The following is a 13,992-nucleotide window of genomic DNA, read 5'->3' on the forward strand; positions in this document are numbered from 1 at the left end:
CTAATTTAGATATGCCAAGTTCTCACCAGGCTTACATGTTTCTTATTATAGACATGGTGATTCTTAATGAGTATTGTTTTAGTTATTTAATTATATTTTCAACATAATGCCAATGTGCATACATAGACTTGAATATGCTATCATGTTTAATTTTCCCTTTGGTTTGGTACCTTGGAGCTAATTCCATCTTGTGGAAAATTCATGTGTTATAAAGCAGAAAAGTTCCATAGTGTTTCCAGAGTGTCACATTTGTGGAAGCAGATCTCCAGTCCTGTCTTCTTCCACAGTAATGCAGACTGTTTAACCCGTCAATCCTCAGTTGAACAGTGCAGTGCAAGCTGTTTGTAGAACCCTTCATTGTTTCTGAGCCCCAAAATTAACTCACTGCCACAAAGTCAATTCTGACTCACAGTGTTCCACTATAGGTGTCTGAGATTCAAAATCTATACCGGAGTAGACAGTCTCGTTTCCTCTTACAGAGCTGCTGGTTGCCTTGAAGTGCCAGCTTGAAGGTAGCAAATGAAGCCAGAATTCTCTATCTCTCGAAATGAAGCAAACCAAGCAGATGCCATCAAATCCACACCAACTCCTGGAGGCTCCATGTGTGTCATTGCACCGGGATGTTGCAGAGGGGTTTCAGTGACAGGTTTCTCAAAGTGCATCACCCAGTCTTTCTTCCCTGGAGACTGAGTAGAAACAAACGTCCAATCTTTCCATGAACACCTATCCATGTTAACCATTTGTAATGCTCAGGGACATAAAAAACTAAACAAGGCACACATGCTTGCTTGTATACACACTTTGAAAAGTCAGTACTGTGGTTGTTTTTTCTTTCTTTTTAAAATAATTTTATTGAGGGCTTGTACAGCTCTTACCACAATTCATACATACATTCATTGTGTCAAGAACATTTGTACATATGATGACATTATTGTTTTCAAAACATTTTTTTCTACTTGAGGCCTTGGTATCAGCTCTTCATTTTTTACCCTCCTCCCCTCATGAACCATTAATGATTTGTACATTATCATTAGTTTTTCATGTGTTACACTTACCAGTGTCTCCCTTCACCCACTTTAGTGTTGTCTGTCCCCCTGGGAGGAGGTTACATGTAAATCGTTGTGATCAGTTCCAAGGCTGAGTTTTTTAACTAACATGAGAAACTACACACTTGAATCTGTCAAGTTTCAAGACTCAGAAAAATAAAGTCCTTCTGTTAATTTCCAGCTCTCACAAGTTTCTATGTGAATTGTACAGATATACTGTAACCTAACTGGACTCTACAGTAACTTGAGAATGAAATTAATATCAACTTTAATAGATCTTGAAGTGAGATGCTATATGTAAAATGCTTAATACTCTGAGTTTTCATGGAAGATCAAAAGGCATCCCAAAGATTTTTAAGATGTACAATATTTGAGGAATTATCAAAGATTTATTACATTATTCTGTTTAGCATAAAATATTAGGAACAGATATGCAGTGAATTCAAAAAGTTCATGGATAAATTCCATAACCTTTACCATGGAAGGGTCATGACCTTTTTGAAGGCCTTTTGTGCATTCGTGGCATAAAGGATTGGCTACCAGTAAGCTCCTTGTATTTTTCACTCAGGTTGCGGGCTGTGTAGAAACTATCATATTAAATGGAAAAATTAAGGATGTATGAGGTTGGGCTGAGCATGAAGGCTGGAAATCAACTCACTGTCGTCTAGTTGATTCCTACTCAGCAGCTGTTGAGAGCTAGGGTGAAAATTGCCCGTGTGTGTTCAAGGCTAGCGCTCTTCGTGGAGGTAGAACATCTCCTCTTCCTGCAACAGGGATGCACAAGTGAGCAGACATGTGAATCTCCTGTGTAACATGCCTGCATGTTTGTGTCATCTGGGCATGCAACAGCGTTCTTTGGAACTGATAAAGGCACAACACATTTGCCACTTTGCTCTGAGCCTCAACCCAAAGGTGCTCAGTTCCAGCTCCATAGATTAGCAAACCCAGCTTTAAGTGCCCAGAGACACCCACTCCACCAGTGGATTCCAGCTTATAGTGACCCTGAAGGACAAGGTAGAATTACTGACCTTGCAGTTAGCAGCTCACCACAGTTTCCATCAGGGATAATCTAGTGAATAAAAATGTAAATTCCAAGATGAGTTAATCAAAATTTAGCTATAAAAACCCTCTGAAATAAAGTTTTATGAAAATTGGGAGTTTTCAGGTGTTATATTATTTCTTTTATATTATACTATTTTTAGCACTTTTATTGTCAACTATGTGATAAACAAGAGGTCCATAAACTATCCATTCTTCATTTATAGGAAATGAAATCCCTGCTAATACATAGAAACCATTAGGGTTTTTTTGTCCTTCCAGTGTTCTACTGTGATCACATTTCTTACCTGCTTGGAGATTATGATTATATGCCTTTGAGAAGTTTTTATTGCAGTACATTATTATTATTGCTCTTATAATATGTTTCAATCTGTGTTAGTGCTGGTGGACTAGAGAAACAAATTCATAGACACTCATGTGTATAAGAAAGGTTTATATACAAAAGCAATTGAATATTGAGAAAACAGTCCCAGCCCCAGTCCAGATCAAGTCCATATGTCTGACATTAGTCCATATTGCCCAATTCCAATTTATAAAGTCTTCTTCAGACTCACAAAACACATGGAATGACACCGAATGCAGAAAGATCATAGGCCAATGGGTAGGAAGTCTTGTCGAACCCGTGGCACTGTAAGCATCTCAGTGCTGACAAGGGGTCTCCACGTGATTCTCCAGCTCAGGGCACTAGCTTAGTTCCATGAGTCTTCTCAGCTGCAATGTCTCCCAGGGAGTGAGCAGTGAGAGAGTGTTTCCACCTTAAAGGAGGAATACCAGGGCTCCCAGAATCAGGAGAAGGCCATGCCCACACAGAGGCCTCATTGACCTGATTGATGGGCTAGACTCCACCCCTTCACCATTAATCTTCTCAAATTGATAACAGATTCTATAACTACCACACATTCAGAGGTTTTTGTTTGCTTGTTTGTTTTTACCATTTGACTATTTATTTTGGTTTTTCAGTCATAATTTAGACAGCAGTGTGTTTTGTCACTCAACATTTTCTACACAAATTGTTCAGTGACATTGGCTACACTCTTCATCATTTGTAAAACATTCTCAGCATTTCTGTTCTTATTGTTCTCTTTTAGTTAATCTAGTTTCCCTGCTCCCTTTCATCCTCACCTCTACTTAAAAATAATTGTCCTTTGGTCTCATAGAATTAACTTTTTTAGTGGAGGAAAGTACTCACAGGCACTCTTAAAGTACTCTCTTATGAGCCAATCCATTATTTAGCTAAAAGGTGACTGCAGAGGCTAGTTTGGGTTCAAGGTTTAAAGAGTGTCTTAAATGATTTTTTTTAAAAGTGTCTCAACTCATTGTTTGTTGGTTTGTTTACTTGTTTTTCTTTTTCAGGAATTTGAGATACTATTGGACATTTTACTCCCATTCTGTCCAGAACTTAATTAGAATGATCTGTCATGGTAACCTGCACAATCCCATCTAGTTCTGGTTTCAGGGTAGATAAAACCAGACTCAATAATGTAGACTAGATTCTTCATTGAATCTTTGACTTCTATCTTTCACTTTAATGCCAGTTGAGTAAAGACCAATAATTTATCTCAGATGGCCACTCACAGCTGATAAGATCCCAGACATGACTCTCCAAAGTAGAATGTAGAATATTACACTTTTGGATGATTGACATATATATATATATATATATATATATATATATATATATATATATTTTTTTTTTTTTTCAGAAAGCCAGTCTTTGAATTTCAAAAAAGCTGTGCCACACATTTCTACCGGGTGCCGATGGTCACCTGCCATACTCGCACGAGGTTATCTGTGTAACCTGCAAACAGAGTCTGGCCATCAGCAGACCAGGTCAGAGAGGTGCACTGGGGTGGTTTGGCCTTGCTGCTGGTGCTGATCACTTCTTGCTTCAGCTCATCAACAATGATCTTGCCCTCCAAGTCCCAGATCTTGATGCTGGGGTCAGTGGCAGCACAGAGCCAGTAGCGGTTGGGACTGAAGCACAGGGCATTGATAATGTCTCCTCCATTGAGGGTATAAAGGTGCTTGCCTTCATTGAGATCCCACAGCATGGCCTGGCCATCCTTGCCTCCAGAAGCACAGAGGGATCCATCCGGAGAGACTGTCACAGTGTTCAGGTAGCCTGTGTGGCCGATGTGGTTCGTTTTCAGTTTGCAATTAGCCAAGTTCCACACCTTGACCAACTTGTCCCAGCCACAGGAGACGATGATGGGGTTGCTGCTGTTGGGCGAAAAGCGCACACGGGACACCCATTCAGAGTGGCTCTCGTCCTATACGGTGCACTTGCAAACGCCCAGAGTATTCCACAGCTTGATGGTCTTATCTCGGGAGCCTGAGACAATCTGCCGGTTGTCAGAGGAGAGGGCCGCACTCAGCACGTCCTTGGTATGGCCAACATGGCGGCGTGTGGTGGTGCCCGTTGTAAGATCCCAGAGACGTAGTGTTCCATCCCAGGAGCCTGAGAGCGCAAACTGGCCATCAGAAGAGATGACCACGCAGAGCACGTTGGGGAATGCCATAGTTGCTCTCATCCCTCGTGAGCTTCTACATGATGATGGTCTTATCTCGCGAAGCAGACAGAATCATGGCGGGGAACTGTGGCGTGGTAGCGATCTGCGTTACCCAGCCGTTGTGGCCCTTGAGGGTGCCACGAAGGGTCATTTGCTCAGTCAGGGTGGCAGCGGGTGCGGGGGTCGCAGCAGTGACATGGATGGCACCGGATAGCTCCGACACCAGCTCCTGCTGCTGTTCAGCGTGGAAAAAAAAGCTTGGATGATATTAAGACAAGTAACCTAGCTATCCCGTGAGACTATTTTATGTCCAAGAAATATTCATAACTGTGACACCCATGTCTTAATCCATAAACTGTGCAGTTTAGTTTTGTCTCTTTTGAGCTTTCTGTATATTCCATGATAAACTGTGTCTGGGTTCTCATTGATTTATTTTCTTCAGAATGCTTTTGAGTTTTTCACATGTTGATTGTTTTGTCTTTGGTCTATCAGTGTTGACTCATACACAAGTTTCCAATGTGTGATTGGCCCAGGCTATACCTACCTATTGTAGCGCTTTAAGGATTCAAGTGGTTCAAATGTAATTTTACTCTTGTGAATGTTACTGCCATTATTCTCGTCATTCCCTTTCTGAACTTCTGTTGCTCTCTGGAAAGCACTTTCTGGTGAGAGGAAATTGTTGAGTTGAACATATCCAAGTTAAAATTTACTAAAAGAGCCGAAGTATTTAATATATTTTCCTGCCCAAAATGTGCATGTATAGTTATTCCATTTGCTTATCTGATGAAGTACTTTGAGGGCTTGTGATCCACGTGTACAGTGATTTCTTAGTTTGATTTTGTACTTCAAATCTCTTAAAACTACTACCGAGAAGACTTCTCATATTTTTGCACACTTAGTTTATTTTTCTCTGACAACTTACAGCAGATTTATAAACTTTGTAAAATTGCCTCAGGATATTTGTATCTTCTTTTTTATTTTTAAATTGTCTTATTTGGGCCTTGTACGACTCTTATCACAATCATATACATGCATCCATTGCATATCTTACTCTTTTTTGTTGCCTTCTGGTAAATTGTTTTGAATGTTAATACAGATTAATTTTTCAGTCTATCCTCTTATGTTTTCATCTTAGTTTTTCTCTGTCCTGCTGTCATTATTTTTTAAATTCCAAAATAGTATAGTTTTACATGATCATAATTATGTTAATCTATTTGGAGTTTATTTTTGCATAGGAATAGACTCTCCAAATTAGATAATAATTTGATAAATATCAGTCATTTTGCCTACCACTTAATTCCATATGGTGACTGTATGTGGTTCCAGAGTAAAACTATACGCTGTAAGGTATAGTTGGAGTTGGTTGCCATATCGTTCTTCTAAGGTACTTCTGTGTTGTCTTCATCCTCCAATCTTTTGTTTGGTAACTGAGCACTCAGCTGTTGGTGAGTTGGTACTACTCAGGAACTTCCATTTAGGGACCCACACCTTAAAGTGTGAGTACTTGCTGTCAGAGCCTGATGTGTCATGAATTAGCTTCCCTTACAAATTGGTAGGCCTTTTCTAGGGCTGCTTATCTTTCTCTGTTGGCCTTTCATGTGTTCCTGTATTGATACTTGATTGGGTAATGTGTATAATATATGAACAAAGGAGCCCTTTTGTCCAGTGGGTTACACATTGAGCTGCAAATGTGCAGGAGAAGATGAGTCTGCCTGCTCCAGTAAAGATACACTGGCTTGGGACTCCTATAGGAAGCTCTACTCTGATAGCTATGCCGTGAGTTGTACTAGACGTGATGGCAGGGAGTTATGTGTGGACCAATCCAGGCCTTATTCTTTACCATTTATTGTTATTTAGGCTAAATGCAATTAAATCCACATTTTTGTGGACTCTTGTGAAGTGCAAGAAATTTTTGTGTGTGACAGTTTTGGAAACTAATCAGTTTGTGGAGGACAGTTGCTTTGGAACATGCTACCTTTTTATTGACTTCAGTCTTTTTGTATTCATTTCTTCATTGAAGTCTCAATCATACCTTTCTGACACCATTCATCCTTATTAATATTTATCTGATCATCCTGAGATTTGACTATCCTTAAAACATGAAATATACTCTTTCCTGATCCCCTGTGGTCAGATATTGTCCCCTCCTGGAACAAACTCTTTTTGGCTATTCCCTTAGTTAATTCCATCACATCCTTCAAATCACTGTTTTCAATGAATTCAATTAATTAGACGACTAATGGCACAAGATGAAAACCACCACTAGACAAAAGGATCCTATAGGCAGATACACAGCATGATAACACAGTAGAAATCAGGTGAGAGAATACCTATGTGTGCCTCCCCTCATTTTTAGGACAGTTGTTTATTCTGGGTGCTAAGTAGACCAATTAACTAGAGTCATTGAAAAGAAAGCCTTTCTTGTTGTTAGCTGCCATCTAGTTTTCTCCAATTCATAGCAATACTATGCACCCATGGTGATGTAGTGTGTTATGCATTTGGTTGCTAACCACAGGTTCAGAAATCCAAACCCCTAACTGCTCTGCAGTAGAAAGATGAGGCTTCCTACTCCCTTAAGGAGCTGCTGTTTCAGAAACAAACAGGGGCTGTTCTACAGTGTATATGGGATGCTATATGCCAGAATTGGCTCAGTGACTGATTATTTTTTTAATGTACAACAGAACAAAACCATGCACTGTGATCTCAGTACTCTGAATTCAATATGGTCAGCATTTTCCTTTGGGACTGGAATGGTGGCTTTGGGCTCTTCACATATTGATCATAAACTTGAAAGTCCTCATTTGCATTTCTTGTAACTATTCCCTTTTTGGTTTACTTTGTTGCTAGTGCTTCTTCATGATCCATTTATTTTTCCAGTGTGGGAATTTTCATGTAAACTAATTGCTAATGAGCTTTTCATTTGGTGAGTGACAATGGAGCTTTATTTTGCCCTTATGTTGAGAATGGAAGTCTGAGCAACTGAAACCTAAATGTGTTTTTGTTGTTGTTGTTGTTGTTTACTATAATCTTTCTTTTAAACATTTTATTAGGGGCTCATACAACTCTTATCACAATCCATACATATACATACAGCAACTGTATAAAGCACATCTGTACATTCTTTGCCCTAATCATTTTTGAAGCATTTGCTCTCCACTTAAGCCCTTTGCATCAGGTTCTCTTTTTTTAAATGTGCATTTTTAAACGCATCACAGAACCCTTCTATGTTGTTAGAATTTTTTTTAATCAAGCCAGGGTTCATGGGCTAGTGTGTCTTAAAGTGAATGATCGTTGTGTTAATCCGTACACAAGCTCCCTAATATAAATATGCATGTGTTACTGCTTAAGCTCCATCTCTGTTGCATTTCTCATACAATTGATAACCATTTAACATTGTGGTTTTGTTCTTGTTCATTGCTGTGGAGTCATTTTCAACTCATAGTCACCTCATGTGTCCAGGGTAGAACTCCATTGGTTCTGGAATGGTGTGCCCTCTCAGAACAGATTGGTCTTGTTTTGTTTTGATGTGTTCAATGCTGTGTCTGTTTTGCCTGGGTGTTAATATTACCTCAATCAACCTAATAATGCAAGAGCCAGATAAATGGGCCTGAGGTAAGCAGTATTATCTGAGATTCATGGATTTTCCAGGGAAATGAGTTCTAGTTGTCTGAATTGAATAGGCTGTTTTCTTTGTTTCCTCTTTGTACTACACAGAAGACCTCTAGATCATCTCTGTAATCGTAATTTATGACTGACAGAATAACCAACTATAGGCATATGAACAGAAATGTAGTTGCCAGGAATTTAATTGTAGACACATGGGCCTGCATGCTGACCCAGTTCAACAAGTTACCATTTGAGCAATACTGAAATTGTGATTAATGTTGGTGACTTTCTTCACCTGTTTCAATTGGAAGCAACATCTGCTTAAAAGAGACAAGAGGACTAAAAGCTAGTGTGGCAAAATCTTTTTTGGAAATTGCTTCAAATTTGTAGTGGCTGAATAAGTGCAATGTTTTATCATGAACTGTTGTGTGGAAGAGACCCTATTGATTCATTGGTTTAATTGATTGGTTGCTGACCATACCCTCTGTGGTTCAAGCATACCAGCCACATCAAAGGAGGATGATGAGGCTGTTTGCACCCATGCAGATCTTCATTCTTGGAAACACTAATGAGCAGTTTCACTCATTGTTATATGGTCAAAATGAGTTAGAATTGACAGCACTACATTTGGGATTTTTTTTTCATCGTAAAGGAATGGAATTTAGACTTGTGGAGACTTTAAAATATGTCACCTGATGCATTGCTGTGTACGAAATTCTTGAAAGACTTATTGGATCTATATCTACATTACACTGTCACAGCAGAATTGTAGAGTGACCATGGCAGCTCGTGTCACTGTATGATATATTCAGTTGGCTATGCTGTGAACTGTTAGCATCAGAGTACAGCCTTTTCTATGTTGTTGTTAGGTGTCATCATGTCCATTCTAGCTCATAAAACCTTTTATATAACAGAAGGAACACTGCCCTATCCTGCACCATCCTCACAAATGTTCCCATGTGTGAACCCATTGTTACAGCCCCTGTGCGAATCCATTTTGTCAAAGGCCTTTCTCTTCTTTGCCTCTCTCTCCCTTACTAAGCATGATATCCTTCTCCAGGGACCTTTCTGTCCTGAAAAAATGTGGGAACAAATGTATGACAAGTCATAGAGTTCAGTCCCACAACTGAGAGTCCCACATCATGTTCAACTAATTGCCTTCCATGTCTGCAAATGTGAAAAAATCTTGGAGTGGACCATCTCAAAGCCTGGTGTATAAGTCCTAGGATCCTTGCACAGTTTAACAGTACTATGCATTTAAGTTCAGTCAACTTATAAGAAAACTGGAATCTAACTACAGTTTCTCAATCAGAAAACAGAAGGGCATGCTATTGTGATACTTTCATTCCCTGCTTTTTTTTTTTTTTCAGTATGTAACCTTAGTGTGTATTCATGTGAGTATCCAGGTACTTTTTGAAGGGAGCGGTCTATAATAATTGCATTACAGTAGCTTTGTGTCTCAGAGTGGAAAACTTTTGATGATATCTGTATTCTATTGTTACCTATCTTTCACTTTGCTGTTTCTCTTTTCAATACCATGGCCTGTCTCCATGAAGCTACAAAATACTCAAGAGTGCAACCATACAGTGACTGAAATGTAGGTGTGTAACAGAAACACTACAGAAATTTTCATAATTCCCTCAATTAATCATCTCTTTCATGAGGTAATGTGTCAGCTTTTAGTCACCTAGAATTCTTCAAGAGGATATCATAAATCCAGGGCCTTGAGTTGCTACTTTGTTAGTTCATACCAGAAGTTCTCCAATGGCTAATGAGAAGCTAAAAGGAAAAAGAGAAATTCTGCAGTGTTTCCTAGTTGTTGTTGTTATTGTTTTAATCATTTTATTGGGGGCTCATACAACTCTTATCACAATCCATACATATATCCATTGTGTCAAGCACATCTGTACATTTGTTGCCATCATCATTCTCAAAACATTTGCTTTCCCCTTGAGACCCAATATCAGCTCCTCATTTCCCCCTACCCTTCCCACTCTCCCCTCCCTCATAAACCCTCCATGATTCAAAAATTATTATTATTTTGTCATATCTTACACTGTCTAACTTCTCCCTTCACCCACTTTTCTGTTGTCCATCCCCCAGGGAGGAGGTTATGTGTAGATCGTTGTAATCGTTTCCCCCTTTCTACACCTTTCCTCTACCTCTAGGTATCACCACTCTCACCACTGGTCCTGAAGGGGTCATCTGTCTGGGATTCCTTGTGTTTCTAGTTGCTATCTGTACCAATGTACATACTCTGGTCTAGCCAGATTTGTAGGGTAGAATTGGGATCATGATAGTGGGAGGAGGAAGCACTTTAAGAACTAGAGGAAAGTTCTATGTTTCATCGTTGCTACCCTGCACCCTTACTGGTTCGTCTCCTCCCTGCTACCCTTCAGTAAGGGGGTGTACAGTTGCTTACCAATGGGCTTTGGGTCTCCAGTCTGCACTCACCCTCATTTACAATGATATGATTTTTTGTTCTGATGATGCCTGATACCTGATCCCTTCAACACCTCAGAAGCATCAAAGCCCACATGGAAGAAGCACACCAGCCTTTGTGGTCACAAGGTGTAGAAGGGACCAGGTATCAGACATCAAAGAAAAAAATATCATATCAATGGGTGCCCACCTTCCTGATATGATCACTGAATACAAATGTGTGCATAAGCAAACGTGGTGAAGAAAACTGATTGTGCCCGGCTATCAAAAGATATAGCATTTGGGGTTTTAAAGGCTTGAAGATAAACAAGCAGCCATCTAGTTCAGAAGCAACAACGCCCACATGGAAGAAGCACAGCAGCCTCGTTGTTACCTTGCTTTCACTGTTTCATATTTTGATAAATATTCTGGTTGGTCCTGTGCAAGGAGGTGAATTTCTCCCCTCCAATGAAAGAGATGATTCGAATGTGGAATCGGGGTTTTAGTTTTGATCATTTGTCTGGCTTATGTTATGTGTTCTGACTGTTCTCTATTCTGAACCATAAATATAGAAAGGAGCGAGATTGCAGTTTGTCCCAGACAAACTGCAGAGATAAGCTTATTGTGCTAGAAGAATGCAGTACTTGAGATAGCGTGTAATTAGTGAGTGAGTCTAGTGAGTGAAGGGATGAGCTAAACCCTGATGGAAATCCTTAGTAGAATACAGACCCATGTGTCTAATCCCCATGTGAAGTCTCAATTTCCCAGGATGGCCATCTTCCCTGCTTTCATATTGGAGTGCATGGAACCTTGCTGAACCAGAATATATGGGATGTTATAGGACACTGGATGTTTGAGAGGTGGTTGTGGACTTCTTGGAGGAATGGGCATTGCTCGTCCTTTCTTAGAGGAAACTCTATAGTCATGTGATGATGCAAATTTTTAACAATCTGGCCTCAGTAGGTATGAATATTTTTATTAAACAGAAATAAGTCATTCTCATCAGTGCTACTCCAATATTTTGGGCTCAGTAATGGGAATACTTTCTTAAATAATCAAGTGGAATTTTCTCTCAGGGGCATGCATGTCATGCCTTCCCCGTGAATATAAAGCTCTTAGTATCACACTAACTTTTTATATCAAGTGTGACTACAAGTCTACTAAGTTTCCTTACATGTTTTAAATGTGTTGACCTTCTTTAGTTCAGAGAGAATATGTGTGCCTTGTGCCTTGTAAACACTCTTTTTTACAAGTTTAACATGAAACTTTTATTGTAAATAAGATTCACACCCACCAAAAAATCCACATTCCTACAGGAATATAACATTGGCTCGCTGTCAGGGAAGTGTTGATTATCTTTCCAGACTCCTTGTGATGTGCCTTTCTCCAAGAGCAGTATGTCAGATACACCTTTTCTCCCTCACTTGACACCAGTGTGGTGGGAAACGGTGTTAGGCTGGGTTGTCTAGTAATATGAAAGTATAGATGCTCAGATGCATAAGAAAGAGCTATACATCACAAAGTAAAATTTTATTAAGAGAACATCCCATCCCAGTCCAACTGAAACCCATGTGTCCAATGCTCGCTGAAGCATCTATGTTGTGATGACTCCCCAACCATAAAATTATTTTCATTGCTACTTCATAATTGACATTTTGTTAGTGTTATGAATCAGGCGACCCCTGTGAAAGGGTCGTTCGACCCCCCAAAGGGGTCACGAACCACATGTTGAGAACCGCTAACTTAGAGGGATGTTTGTCATTGGACAAGGCTTTAAGACCTTAGACACTATTCTTTCTGATAACTGGCCACCATCTAATCTGTTCGCCACACATTGCCATTTACTTACATTGCAGTGATCCATGAATGAGGGACTGAGTATTGAGCAGAGTCACATGAGAAGAACAAATTGTTCTTAGGTGAGGGCTTTGATCAAATGTGATTTCAAGATACTTGCATGCATCTAAGGTATACGTATACATTTATGGTCCACTATAGAGGCAGCATTATCAGCTTGAAAATAATGTAAGAATTTATATGGTAAATTTGGTATTTGTAAGAACAATAACAACTTGGCCAATGATGTAGAATCTGAATTCCTGTAGACTTTTACACTAAAAGTACACTTATATTTTTAATCATTTTATTGGGGGCTCGTACAATTCTTATCACAATCCATACATCCATCCATTGTGTCAAAAACATATGTACATTTGTTGCCATCATAATTCTCAAAATATTTTCCTTCTACTTGAGCCCTTAATATCTGCTGCTCATTTTCCCCACTCCCCCCACCTCTAAAAGTACACTTATAAGGATTCCAAATTTCATTGGCAGAACACTGTTGAAAACAATATGGATGTGACATACAGGAAAAGGCAAAACCATTTTCTGAACTGAGACATCATAGACAGCAAAGGAAACGTGAACACGGCCAGTAAAAGGAAGTTCCAAGTTGTTAAAATCAAAGCAATAGAGATTTGAACCAATGCCCAGTGATCCAAAGTTCAGGACCTGAGGATAGTAATCCTCTGCTTCCTCTCAAGCTTGGCTGCTTCTGGTTAAAGTCCAAAGGAGTGTTTCAGGGTCTTTTCTCCTGCATCAGGTGTGTTGAAGGCAAAGTCCAGTTCACACAGTGAGGTCCTCAAAATCAGTCTTTTTGATGGGACCTCTGGAGAAAGCTGTATTTAAAAAACACACTGAATGGCAAAATCTGGTTAGCCTACTGCATGTGGCCTAGATCGCTTATAAGCAGAGAAAAAAGTTCTTCCCTAATTACAGGATTGATAACATTATACAAGGTAACTTCTCTCACTGGCAGCCTCTGCATGGCAAGTTGAGCATTTCTCTAAGGGCAAACGTTTGTCTAGGGTTTGTTTCTTAATGAAATGAGACCACTCCCTTCAGACCAGCAGGTAACGCTTTCTTTTCTGGTCATGAGTTTCTATACTTTCTCTTAAATGAATATCGGCTCTGACTGAAGTGAGGACCTCTGAAGGCAAACAGTTCACACAGGATTATTTTAATTTATAAGAAGTGAGAAAATTGAATTCATAGGTCTCAGGACATGGAAAATAATAATAAAGAGATGTTCCCTAGGGGAAAATAAGAGATTGAGAATTCCGTGAGCACAACAGGAAACCCACCCTGGCAACTCATCTGTACCTGCCTCAGAGTCTGGTTCCTGTGCATATTTGATCCTGAGCACCCACTACAGAGATTGAGCCTTCTGTGAGACAGTCTTCAGGAAATGAAATGAAAGCCCCCAGGAAACAGGAGCAGGATATTGTTTGGGAACATTTGTAACTAATACACATAAGAATGTCACTAATGAGGAAACATTTCTTTCA

The 13,992-nt window shown here is 39.6% G+C and overlaps 1 pseudogene; it reads right to left on the reverse strand.

The window, feature by feature from the left end:
* Positions 1-3,799: 3,799 nt before the first annotated feature.
* LOC142427615 (small ribosomal subunit protein RACK1-like) lies at positions 3,800-5,985 on the reverse strand (annotated as a pseudogene).
* Positions 5,986-13,992: the final 8,007 nt, after the last annotated feature.

This window comes from Tenrec ecaudatus, chromosome 15 (genome assembly GCF_050624435.1).
Source record: "Tenrec ecaudatus isolate mTenEca1 chromosome 15, mTenEca1.hap1, whole genome shotgun sequence".
Lineage (NCBI taxonomy): Eukaryota > Metazoa > Chordata > Mammalia > Afrosoricida > Tenrecidae > Tenrec > Tenrec ecaudatus.